The sequence below is a fragment of the Diuraphis noxia genome, unplaced genomic scaffold, assembly GCF_037042655.1.
Source record: "Diuraphis noxia isolate RWA-SAM2 unplaced genomic scaffold, SU_Dnox_SAM2 contig0005, whole genome shotgun sequence".
In the NCBI taxonomy this organism is placed as follows: Eukaryota; Metazoa; Arthropoda; class Insecta; order Hemiptera; family Aphididae; genus Diuraphis; species Diuraphis noxia.
Window position 1 is genome coordinate 5,095,090 of NW_028301715.1, and position 13,056 is coordinate 5,108,145.

The following is a 13,056-nucleotide window of genomic DNA, read 5'->3' on the forward strand; positions in this document are numbered from 1 at the left end:
ATATGGCCAGCTAAAGGACTGCTTGTATCAACTGTAATAATTAGTGCAATTCTAATACCTATAATAAATAATAAGTATAATATTTACTTATGTACTTTAAGAACCGTAAATCGGTCGCTGATTATAAACCTAGGATAACGTGAATATTATTAAAGGCTAGAACTAATATTGAAGAAGAAAATTAATAAAAATAACAAATTAATAATTATAATAATTCAACGCTTACGTTAAATAAAGTCTAAAAACATCTACTAATGATAATTAATAAATATACCTACACGGCACAGATTAAACTTCTTAATTATTATGTATGAAGTCATAGTGATTATACCCATCTGATTACTGAGTATTATGGCCTTCAATTGTGGTAAAAGGCCAACAATTTCAACATCAGCAAATTCAAACTTTCCAATATATCGCGCTGATGATATACGTATCTAAGATCTAACCGATAAATTTACACACCAATCTAAAATTGAAAACCGTCAACGAAGGGGCTAAACTATTTTACAGACGCTTCTATGTGACCGCCTATAATCTCTCATCCTATTACACTTTAAAAACTCTCGCGGTTCCCCTCCTATAACTATTGGTAATCTGCCAAGATATTTCAAACGTAACGTAATCTAACCTATCTGCGAGCGTCATACGTGCTGCAGGGTGACTTTCTCGTCAAAGACAGTCATAAACTTATCGACTATTTATAAGAGTATATTGTTTTCATCCCACACATGCTTATTATGGTGTCCTAATAGTAAGAATTGTATGGATTTCTTCTAAAATAAAATAACGGTAATAATTCTTCGTATGGTATAATTATAGAATAGACAAGTGTCAAGATGGGGCGGTGATGTACCTACTATAATATTAGACCAAAACTTGATTCTCGAACCACTGCGAAACAAACAATATATGAAATGTTGTGTAATATGATGGTGTGATCGACAATAATATTATCTTTCAGTTTTTACCTTGTTTTATGTATAGATACTTACATAATATCATACTGTATAAATACAGCAAGAAGCTTGTGTCGTATTACACGTATTTTATATTATCACAGGGTTTCACCACGACATAACGCCCAACTGTTTTTGATACAACTTTACTAAATTCCGGCACGCAACAAATAAATCTGCACCATGCTTTAAGTCTCGTAGTTTCGTTTCTGTCTATAACCACATGGTGCTGCTATATGAGATAATCAGTTAAGTAAAAATAAAATAATATTAGGTATGTTAAATTCGAATTTATCATTTTGTATACAATGTGCTGCTGGTAGTCAGGTCAAATTTGTCGTCAAAAACTTTTCGTATTCCCCTGTTTGGTATACACATACATTATTCGTCACCGATACATCGTTGGACAACGTTTGATATCATATACATACGTCGGGCACGTAACAATTAAAATCTCAAGTCATGTATGTGTTTGCGTGCATGTACATATTATAACACTTAGATACTTGGGTGCTAAATCAGGGGCGTCCTTGTGGGGGGGGGCGAAAGGGGCGATCGCCCCCCCCCGTAAGGTGACTGACTTGCATAGTAATTATTAGTAAATTTTATAATTTATATTAAATTATTTGACATTTATATAATATGAAATTTCAGTAATTTCACAATATCATCTTGTTATCAAAACACGTATTCGCGATCATATAGTATCATACTAGTATCTATAAACCTTGCAACTACTCCACATGGCCATGATAACTGATAAGTGGAGTCAACTGATAAGTGTTATAGATTTAAATATGATAATACGTTATGTCGTTATGATAATATGATAAATTAAATAGTAGTCTACAACTGACTTGTGCCTTGTGTTTATTAATTATTTTTGCTAAAAATAAAAGAATTTTAGATTTTGTTTTATAAACTACTTATATTTAACTATTAATCAATAAAATAAATTTGTATACTATGATGACTATGACAATTTGTTTTTAATATTGTAACATTTCAGTGACACAAATATTTTATAGATAGGAGACTATTATAGTTCTAAATTACAAAAGTTGAAAAAAAAATGGTTCATCACTCAGTATCTGAATCCCATATTCTCATGTAAATTAATATTTATTTTTTTATTATTTCGCCCCCCCCCCATAGCCAAGGTCTGGAGACGCCCCTGTGCTAAATTCCGCGACGCTTGATCCGAACCGGTACCGGACCGCGTGTGAAAAATACACACACTCATCCTATAATAGAGACAGAGCGACCGGTCAGTCTTGGTAATAATGATAATAATAATAATAATAAGCAGTTACCCCGCGGCCGATTAATGATAATAAACCACCTCGTAAAAAACTAGTCGATACGGGCGTGGTTCGTTTGCGCGATCAAGTTATTTGATTGGCCAGTTTATTGATAGTTTAAGGCTATATATACACGCGCGTACAATATGTTATTATTATAATACTTATACATATATTTTATTCACACACGTGTCCTTAAAGGTATCTATATAATGGGGATTCACGGCGGTGTCTATAAACGGGTCACCCCCACCTACCCACTTTCCAATCACCATCACATTGTGGTCCGCCGCAGCATCTGTGTAACATAAGCAACCCCTACTCGGACCTGATGACGAACTTTTATCACCGACGACCGATCGGCACGCAAAATGTATACATATATGATAAAATGATAATATAAGTATATACCTAACCTGTTCATACACGGTGCATGCAGAGGAAAATTGAGCTGAGCTGTGACGTAAACGGTATACCTGTAATCTGGATAATATTATTCGTGTAGTATAAAATATGTATAATATACCTGCACTCTGCGTCTCTGCAGCAGAACAAATTGCAGGGTTTGCTAAACTCGACCGCAGTCGCCGCTGGCTGGCGCATAGTCACCTGGCGCGTTATCGTCATATACTGCAGCTGGTAGACGACAGCGGTGTGTTTTACCGAAGAGGGCACACAGTGCCATAAGTTTTGAGACTAAGGTTACTGAAATTACAAAAAAAAAATTTAAATATGTTTTAAGCAATTTCTTATTCAAAATAGTCACCATTGCATTCTATACACTTTCTTGCACAATCGGCCAATTTTTCCATGGCCCGTGAAAAGTCAGCTTCAGGAATGTTCTAGAACTTTAGGGTCATCGCTTTTTGAATCATTTCAATGGTGGCAAAACGGTGCTCCTTGAGCTCCATCTTTAATTTTTGGGAACAGGAAATAGTCTGGAGAACTCAAATCTGGTAAATATGGGGGGGGGGGGGGAGCGAGTGGGTGAGTACTGGAACTAAATTTTGTCAAAAAATTGAGTGACAATCGACGCGATGTGTGCTGCAAGAAAAAAGATCGATCTTTCTACAAAGTGGGTCTAAAGCGTACAATTCTTTCACAGAAGCGATCCAAAACGTTTTTAGGTGATGTCGTAAAAACTTCCTAGAATTTTATAATTATCTAGATACTAGTATTAATTTTAGAATGATTGTCTCAAAACTTATGGGACGCACTGTTTATAATATACGTATACCATGTTGCAAGATGGTCGCAGACTCGCAGTATATTATTGTTAATATTTTATATATTATCATATATTTTATATTAATATATTATATTTATTGTTTGCGTACATTTTTCGAAATTTATTGTACATAAGGGTGCAATTGTGCAACACCCGTCTACCAGCTTATACATCAACTGCAGAAAGGATTAGGACTTATATAATATATACCAAACAATATTGATTTATTATTTATATTTAAAACATTTTCACATATTGTGTATGTGTATCATAAAATATTTTTTTATTTTATGACATATTACTTGAGATTTGTATAATGATTAATTATGACTACAATTATTTAACTGAATTAAGGTGTTTAATTTATTTTAAATCGTTTTCCCTTACTATGTATTAAATATAAGACATGAATTATGACGGTAATTATGAAGCGCAAACTATGTACGCAATTTTGAGCAGGTAAAAAGCGGAAAACGCGCAAACGATAATCGGCACCGCGCTAATGTACAGTAACGATGTACGACATTTTAACAAGTCATGTAAACATGCAGATGATGTACAAACGATAACCGGCGACCACGATCACTATAATTTAAAATATTGTATTCGTCTGCGGTGTATCAAATATTAATTAAAATAATTAATTATACGATTATTACAATTTGATTTTCGATAGATCTCACACCGCAACCTGTCTTTCTCATTGACTTTATAATAATTTCGTTAAAATGTTGATCGCCACCATCGCCATCGTCCCGTTCTCCAATCTGAAACTGTCTTGGATTCAATCTATTTTCTACTTTCCTGGGTTTCCTTTCGATTGGTGTTCTTACGCGTAGAGTGACTAAACCAATGCTGTGCATGAAAGTTTAGACCTTAAATCGTATTGTATAATATCTCAATGAAACTTTTATTCGCCGACTTGCCGTCAAACACTGAAACACATACTAATATATTAATATATTAATATATATTATTTCAACAAAGTTATAAAATTTCACGGGTTGTAAATTATTTCATTATTATTAGGATACGAGATTTATAGAAAAAAGTTTCAATCTGCTTTGTGGATATTTTAAAAATAGATACACAACAAAATAATAATTCAATCGAATCAAAGTTTCAAGAAAAACCCACATTCTCGGTAATTACGTTGGATTTTATCAATTCATAAACATGAAATAAATATACGTTTTAGTTTAATTTTAATAACATGTTCACTACAATATAATATTATGTTTAGGTAATTAAAATTAATATAATGAAATATTATTATTTTCAAATTTCAAATTTTGAAATCAAAACTTTAGCGAATAGTAATGCATACTATTCACAATTATTTGAATAAATTTAATAACACCAAATAATGGATATGTTCGCATTAATGTGGAATTTAAAAATTGTAACATAATATACTTATTATTTAAAGTGACATGTTGTAACATTATATATTATATTATAAATTTATATAAATAAATATAAAAATAATTAAAACTACACAGTACACATTATAAATAATAAAAAAACTGCTTATAAAATACCTACATTTTATCTCAGGTTCTTTTCTATTTTTATACAATATTATTTTGTGTGATATTAGATATTACTATACAGTTAAACAATAAAATTAATATCTTTTAAAACAAAAATACGTATTATGAACTTAAATTTAATATAAATCACACATATCAATGTAGTGTTGTATTGCTTATGATATGGGTAAAGCAATAAATATTCTGATCTTTATTTTTTAAATTGTAATGATATTATTTTAATGATTACCTTATGACGTATGGCTGATAAATAATTTAATTGACTATTAACATATTATAATAAACGTATAGGCACACGATTATAATGTGCTTAGGAATGATACTAATGCCCGATTGCACAAACGACCAATAACTAGCTATCGGACCAATAACTGGGTTATCGAATCGATAACAATTTGACAGGTTGCACAAAGGATCAATAAGTTTTATCAATCCAATAAATATTGTGTTATCGGTTCGATAAGTTGTAGACCCGATTTCGGCTCGATAAATATTCAAAAGAGTTCTATAACTTTATTGATCTGATAATATCGAATTATTTTGTGATAAGGTAATATTATTTATATTTTTGATACCAGTTCAACTTAATTTTAAAGTATAAAACAGATAACAATTAACACTGATAACATTAAAAATATATGATGGAATGATAATTTTTTGTAACTATGGTATCTAAACTATGGTTAGAGCACTAACCATCAAAATGTTAAAGAATTTTCTGTGCAACAGTCCAACACTTTAAGGAACCAATAAAGTTATTTATCCGACTGTTTGTTGAACCGTTATCACAGTTTATTGAACTGTTTTTATTGATCGTTTGTGCAACCGGGCATTAGTCATAGGTAATACGTCAATATTATAAAGAGTATGTAATATTGTACACATATTTCTACTTATATATATAAAGAAATTGCAAAATGTATTAATACAAATTTAATTACTTGAGCTATTATTGGATATTGTCCGTCATAATATAATAAACAGAGGATTTGTTAAGAAAAGTTTTTGTTTAAAAAATGACGATATTCATGGAACTCATAAACGAACTGTTTGTTTTAACAAACGCTAAGATGATACTTAAGATAAATTTGTTATATTAATATGTGTATAGATAAGATATGTGAAGAATAATTTTCATCTAGATAATATATCTTGATAATGTTCAACACTATCATTAAGCTTCTGTTGGCAAAGATGTGTATCGTGTAAATCATTAGAAACTATTAAATTGGCACAAGAGTAACTTTGTTTACTGCAGTAACTATGAAACTATTAATTTAAATTAGAATGTAAATTTAAATTTAAACTGATTCGTCGTCGTAAATAATTAGTGAATAATTCGTAATCGTGGAACAGAAACAAGTTTCTAATACTATTAAATATTACAAATTCAGTGATAATCAACCATGCAGGAGCTGGAAAGGTGTAGAGATGTGTAGGAGATGTATAGAGGCTGTGCGTGTGGAATCATTAAGAATTTAATTTTGTGTTTTAGCGATTCCCGATATTCTGGATTGTTTTCTTTTTTACATTTAAGTAGGTATACCAACAACTAAAGAGTAGCAAATAGCATTAAACTAATATAAATTACTATGCGTTCAAGTTTGAATCTATGGAATTCGTTAACTGAGTTATTTTAGACAAAATTCCTCGCTAAACTTTCCGCGCTTCTAACACATCTCGTGTGCAACCACAGCAACAAAAACAAAATTAAAGTCATTAAGTCCCTTTAAATAGAATTTAAAAAATGGTATTTCCGTAAAACAATTTAGTTTTTGATTCATTAAGCAAGTTGAACATTTTTATTATTTATTTATTTATACATAGGATATTTAGACATTTATTTATTTATTTTTTTTATTTATAATAATTAAACGGACAAAGTCCTTAAACAAATGGTTTGACATTAATTATAAATTTGTTATGTAATTATTAAATAACATTTTTTTTTCATATTTAATATAATTATGTCGACCTCTTTTTATCTCATTTTTCGTGTTTATTCGTAAAATTGTATATTTTACTTTTCTAATTATTAAACCCTTTGCAGCGAGTTATCACTTATTGTAAATTTCATACGGTAAAGTTATTAAATAAATAATTATAATAATAATTAACATATAATATTATAGTCATATAACTGCAGAAGACGTATATACGTGCAGCAGATAGTTTATGTAGTCGTTAAAATAGGTATATAGCATGTAGATAGAGATAGTAATCGTAAATTATAAAATAAATATATGAATACTCCAAATCTGAAGCAGAAGTTTTGCTTCTCGTCCCTATGCTAATTAAAATCTAAACATAATATACACTGCGATTTGTTTTAATATAACAAAATATGAAAATATGATGACTGTCGCCTTTTATTTTACTTACGTCCAGGAATGTCGAACGATATGCAAATAATTGAATAATAAATTACTTACGCGGCCAACCGGTCGTTAGAAATAAAAAGTTCAAGTTTATCAAATGACACTAAACATTTTGAAAATCTGATTTTTGCTACGATGATAGTCTATATTGTCTATATTATGACTTTATTATGAAATTAGTATAAATGTACGTTTATAATAATGACAATAAATAATAAAAAACGGTTTTAATAAATAAGGAATCAGAGTTTTTTTTTTTTTACAGAGTAATAAAGATCACACACTGAAATGTTTGCGGCTACCGGGCTACCGCAAAACGAAGCTGAAAATGTATCGCCACTGCCAAGACAAAAGAATGCCGCTGCAGTGCGGCGGGCGCGACCTTTACTCTATTTTGCAACGATGCCCATAAAATTGGGTGTCAAAAACTTAACAAAAACTAAAGGCGAGTTCCCACTACACATAGTTCGCTGTGGTTAGGTAAGGTTGCCACATGATCAATCACGTTACCGTGTTATTGGATATAGCTGAACATTTTAACGTGTTCACGGTACTCGGGTATGTAGTGGAAACCTGCCTAAAGTTATGAATTTCAACGGAACCTGGGTCTTGGTCATCAGTATTTTTTTCGTCCGCTTTAAAACGTACAGTGTTGCCACTTCAGTAGGTATGTGCTACAAGCTTGAAAACATCATTATTCGTTTTTGTTTAATCCCAACAAAATGAATACGTAACAAATCCATTGTGAACAAAGTTTCGTCGTTCGTTAATTCGTTTTTCGGAGAGGCTGGCACCTGGCGGCTGCCACTTCGCGTCTCGTTGATATCAAGTTGTTATGGACGTGCTTAAATGTATTTCATATCAATAATTTAGGCTGAAAATGTTAAAATATTTAAATATTAACGATGATGAACACATTTTGCCGCTTCAATTTATTAAGGTACTGATATGCATTTGTTATTAAATTATTTAAATATAGTTATTTATTTGTTTAGAGCTAATATAATTTTTATATATGAGTATATGAATAATTGATCTTTTTTTTTTAAATGTAGAACTTATTTAGAATAACCCGTGATTAAATTCATAACGAATTGACATACCTACCTAGTACCTACCAAATAATGTAGCAGAGTATTTTTGATACAATGTTGAATGTAATATGTTAATGTTGAAAAAATATTCATGTCGCTCTAGTAATAAAATCGTGTATCCATTTAGGTTAGGTATTAACAAGGTTTTTATAATTTAAAACATTTTTAAGATTTGCTTTCGTTGGCGGCAATTAATAAAATGTCTACATCTAAATAAATATTATTACATATAGGTAAATAAATATAGAAATATACAATTATGCAATTATGAAATTAAAAACATTTTTATTATACATATTATAACATATCAGAAATATATATTATGTAAATGAACATGAACAAAGACTTACTTTTGCCCAAATAAATATTAGAAAATATGTTTGTAATATATATTATATATAGGACATATAGGTATTGTTTTATACTCAGTGGTTGTATTGGGGGGGGGGGAGGGACTGAGTACCTCAACTAATTTTTAGGATACTCAAGCGTACCTCTACTTCTTTTTTAAAGCTGAACACATGGGACAGGTCGTTATTTAAGTTAAAATATTAAAAAATGTAGGTACTTCTGATAATTACAAATTTTAAATTTAAATTTTAAATTATAATTGTATTGATATTTGATATCTAAGGTGTGATAGTTGATAAGTAGCAATTGGATGTATACTATAGATAGTAATTTTTAGTAAATAGTATTTTAAGTTATACCTAATAAATGTTATAGGTATGTAATGATTCATTGATACATGTTTCTTCATTTTTTATTATGCTTCTTAAGAGGCCATAAAGGATGATGTGGGGTGACCTACACCCTCATGATTATGTAAGTTTGATTAAAATACTAGGGGGCGCTACTTTTTTTAAAGTAGCTAGAGTACTTCTACTAGGTACTTCATTTTCATTTCCAAGTCAACCACTGCTTACCTATACTTAATGGATAACTTCAATCATGCATTTTTTCAAATCATCTAATTAATATAAAATATTATGGCTATGCTTTAAAGCATCTGTACATTTTTATTAAATTACTTACCTAATACATATTATTTCAGTATATGTGTATTGTGTATGAATCAGGATTGTAAGACATTAGCAAATTTATTACAAAAAAGGCCATTTGTTAAATAAAATAATACTAAGACTAGTAAGACTGCAATCATATAAGTATTAAATGTTAATAATAATGTTATATAGATAATATACCTAATTTAAATATGTTATTGTTTAAATGAATTTCTTAATCTTTATGATTTTTCAGAGAACCTGTTAAACATTCACTGGGAATATCTGATTTACCAAAACTTCATTGGTCATGATTCTTATTACATAGGTATGTACCTAATCCAATTAATTTAAATTTTTCTCCATTGATAAATTAGAAATTTAACATAGAATAATATTCGATACATGTTATATTAATGTTCAGAGTTTAAACAAAATACAATTGAAAATCTTTATATCTTATTACTGCACTTACTTAAGTAAATAATTTTTTGAGGACATTTTTGGCTATTTTTAGAGCATATTTGTATGGTTTAAGTGTATTTAAATTCGGGCCCTAGTGATTATGTATAGTTAATTATTTAAAACTAAAATTAAATATTGATTCAATGCATAAGCATTAATATTTTAATATTTTATATAACTGCATATTACTCTGCCTTATTCATTAAAAATTAATGTATTTACAAAATATATACTTATACAATACGAGTATAACATTTAACATATAACTTCTTCTTCTTCTTAACAGCTTAGCGGACCATGTAGGTCCATCGCTGCCACCATTATTTCACTCCATCGGGCCTTATCATTCGCATCTTCCATTTTTATGTTATCATTGATCATTTTTAGATCTTTTACTATTACATCCTTCCATCTTGTTCGGGGTTGTCAAAACCCTTATTAAATTGGTATTTGCATCTAATTTTGTTGATAAAAATGTGTAAAGTGTTAAATTTTTATATGTTAGAATTTAGAATGTATACGAGGTGTATAATAAGTAGTTCATACTGTGAGCAAAAATTTAAACAAAAAATAACAATGTTAATTATTGTTGTAGATTAAAAATATTATTTGTGGGCATTTTAAGGTTTTAAAATAAATTACTTTACATACCTAGCAAAAAATATATGCTTAGTAATATAGACTGATGAATAATGACCTATTCCGATAAGAATCGTTTTTCGTATATCAAGCAATAGTTCATCATTGAATTCAAATTGAACACATACTTACCCATAAAATAGCTGACTTATTACTCCTAAATGACAATATACACTCGACACTAATAAATTAAATATCAAAGCTAGGTTAATTATTTTTTTTTAACCTCTTCTTGTACATTCTATGCCCCAAAGTACCAAATGTATGTCTCTAGACTCACATTTCTATCCGAAAGATATTAATATTGAAAATTTAAGGTTTCTATGATACTATAAAAAGTGTCTATGCACAAAAACAAAAATAGAAATAATTGTAAAATTAAAACATATTTTTTCGTTCCACTTAGAATATAAAACCTTAAGCTGGTAATTATTATTGAAGTGAAATGTTGATGGGGTGGGGAAAATTTCATTTATAAGTAATATAAATATTATATTGTTTGGTCGTTAGAAATATAAAATGAAGTCATTATGTGGGGCGTATTTAATGTGTTTAGTTGCATAGTAACAAGTATATAGATAAAGATGTCATATTATATGTATAGTCAATATTATAATGCGTAAAATCTATCAAGATTATAATAATATCTGATCATCGGGCACTGGATAGGAATAATATTATAAATATACATCGTTTAAAATTATGTTATTCTATAATAAAATATCCATAAAAATAAATGCACTACCGAGCGTGTTCTAGTTTGTTCGATAAAATAAACTGTTGTACTGCGTTACTGCGTTAGTGACACAATTTAATTTGTTGAGCATAGGGAAATTACAACATCTGAAGTGTAGTAATTAAATCGAAAATTACACGGTCTGGTAAAAATATATTACTGTACAAGTAATAGAAGTTAATACGTATTATACACGGCTGTGTACCACAGTATTTTTTCAGATGCACTATTTGGTGACGGTAGTGGTGGAGGTGTATGTATAGGAAACACGCACTTGTGCTTACAAAATGACTTACCTGGCTCTTATAGAGTTTTATCGCGGTTGGGTGCAAACCGCCGCGCCAGTCTGAAATACAGTAATAATATTACAGTCCATAAAATGATAGTCTTCGAAACTTTTCGCGATCATGTTATTATAATAGTATGCGTAATATTATTATTATTTACCTACGTATATTCGGTTTGAAATTCGAATACCGAGTGTTAAATAATATATATTATTAATATAGGTACATTTTATGAATTTTTTTTTATCTCTGTGAGTTTTTACTGTTCCACATTATAATTACTTGAGACAAAAATATTGAGTTTTAAAACTATACTTTAAATTTTTTAAATCACTAAATTCTTATATCTATTGGACATTTAGTTGTTTTAATTTTGTTATGCGATTGGTTCATTTTCGTATGATGATTAAAATACAAATAGTTTGTACTGTTTCTTATATATACCTTTTTTTTCCGTATTATCAAGAACCAGGGAGGGGACTGCTGTTAGCATTGCTTCCCCCTTCTTATATATAGGTACCTATAATACCTATTTAATATAATACTGAATATTAATCAATTAATTTACTATTTTATTTTAATTAAGATCGTATTCTGTATTTTGAAAACAAGGTTTAAGTGTTTGCCTGATTTCGGTAGAGAAAAGTATTAAGGCCTGGAACGACTATGTGGATATTATAATAGTATCTATTATACCATATTATATTATATCTATTATCTATTATTGTACTATTCCGTTGTATCTATTTTATGCATTATAAATAATTATCTTTAGCCTTTTAGGTATACAATATACATTAGGTATAGTGTTATGCATTAAAACAATCGTACATCACGTCATTATCACAAATAATGTATTATTTTGAATATGTTAGGTATATAATTACCTATATTATGGTTTTTTTTAGGTAAGCTTTTTGGCGCATTGGCAACATTATAATAATATAACTATAATGTACACACACGTTGCATATGGAGAGGCACCCGGTGGAACTTCGACCATGGTAGCGTTGACGAATCTTATGGGGCGTTTTGACAAACATCGTCTCATTATGTAATATATTATTATTATTAGTATGGTATATTAGTGCGCGCGTCCGCGTTTGTATGTGTGGTTCTATTTATGCGTGTGGACCACAAATAGACGGCTGTCGCCGGTAATCTCTTCATCTATAAAACGGTCGGGCAACATAAATAAATTACCACCGGAATAAATCTAATTAACCGGCACACACAACCTGTACGAACGTAATATGTCCCGAGACCGGTCGCGTCCTATATAATACGAATCTTTCTCGTATATTATGCTATATATACATATGTATATATATATATTATATGTACATGTGTATACGAGTAATATGTATAGCTGGTAGATACTATTATTATTATTATTATTATTATTATTATTA

At 29.5% G+C, this 13,056-nt stretch overlaps 1 long non-coding RNA gene across 1 annotated transcript in view; it reads left to right on the forward strand.

Annotated features, from left to right (window-relative positions):
- The first annotated feature begins 9,778 nt into the window (after positions 1-9,778).
- LOC149054792 (uncharacterized) overlaps positions 9,779-13,056 on the forward strand; it is a 50,354-nt gene continuing 47,076 nt past the window's right edge. Inside the window, exon 1 of the long non-coding RNA XR_016192118.1 lies at positions 9,779-9,845. This is a non-coding gene — a long non-coding RNA (uncharacterized LOC149054792). The remainder of the gene's footprint in view (positions 9,846-13,056) is intronic.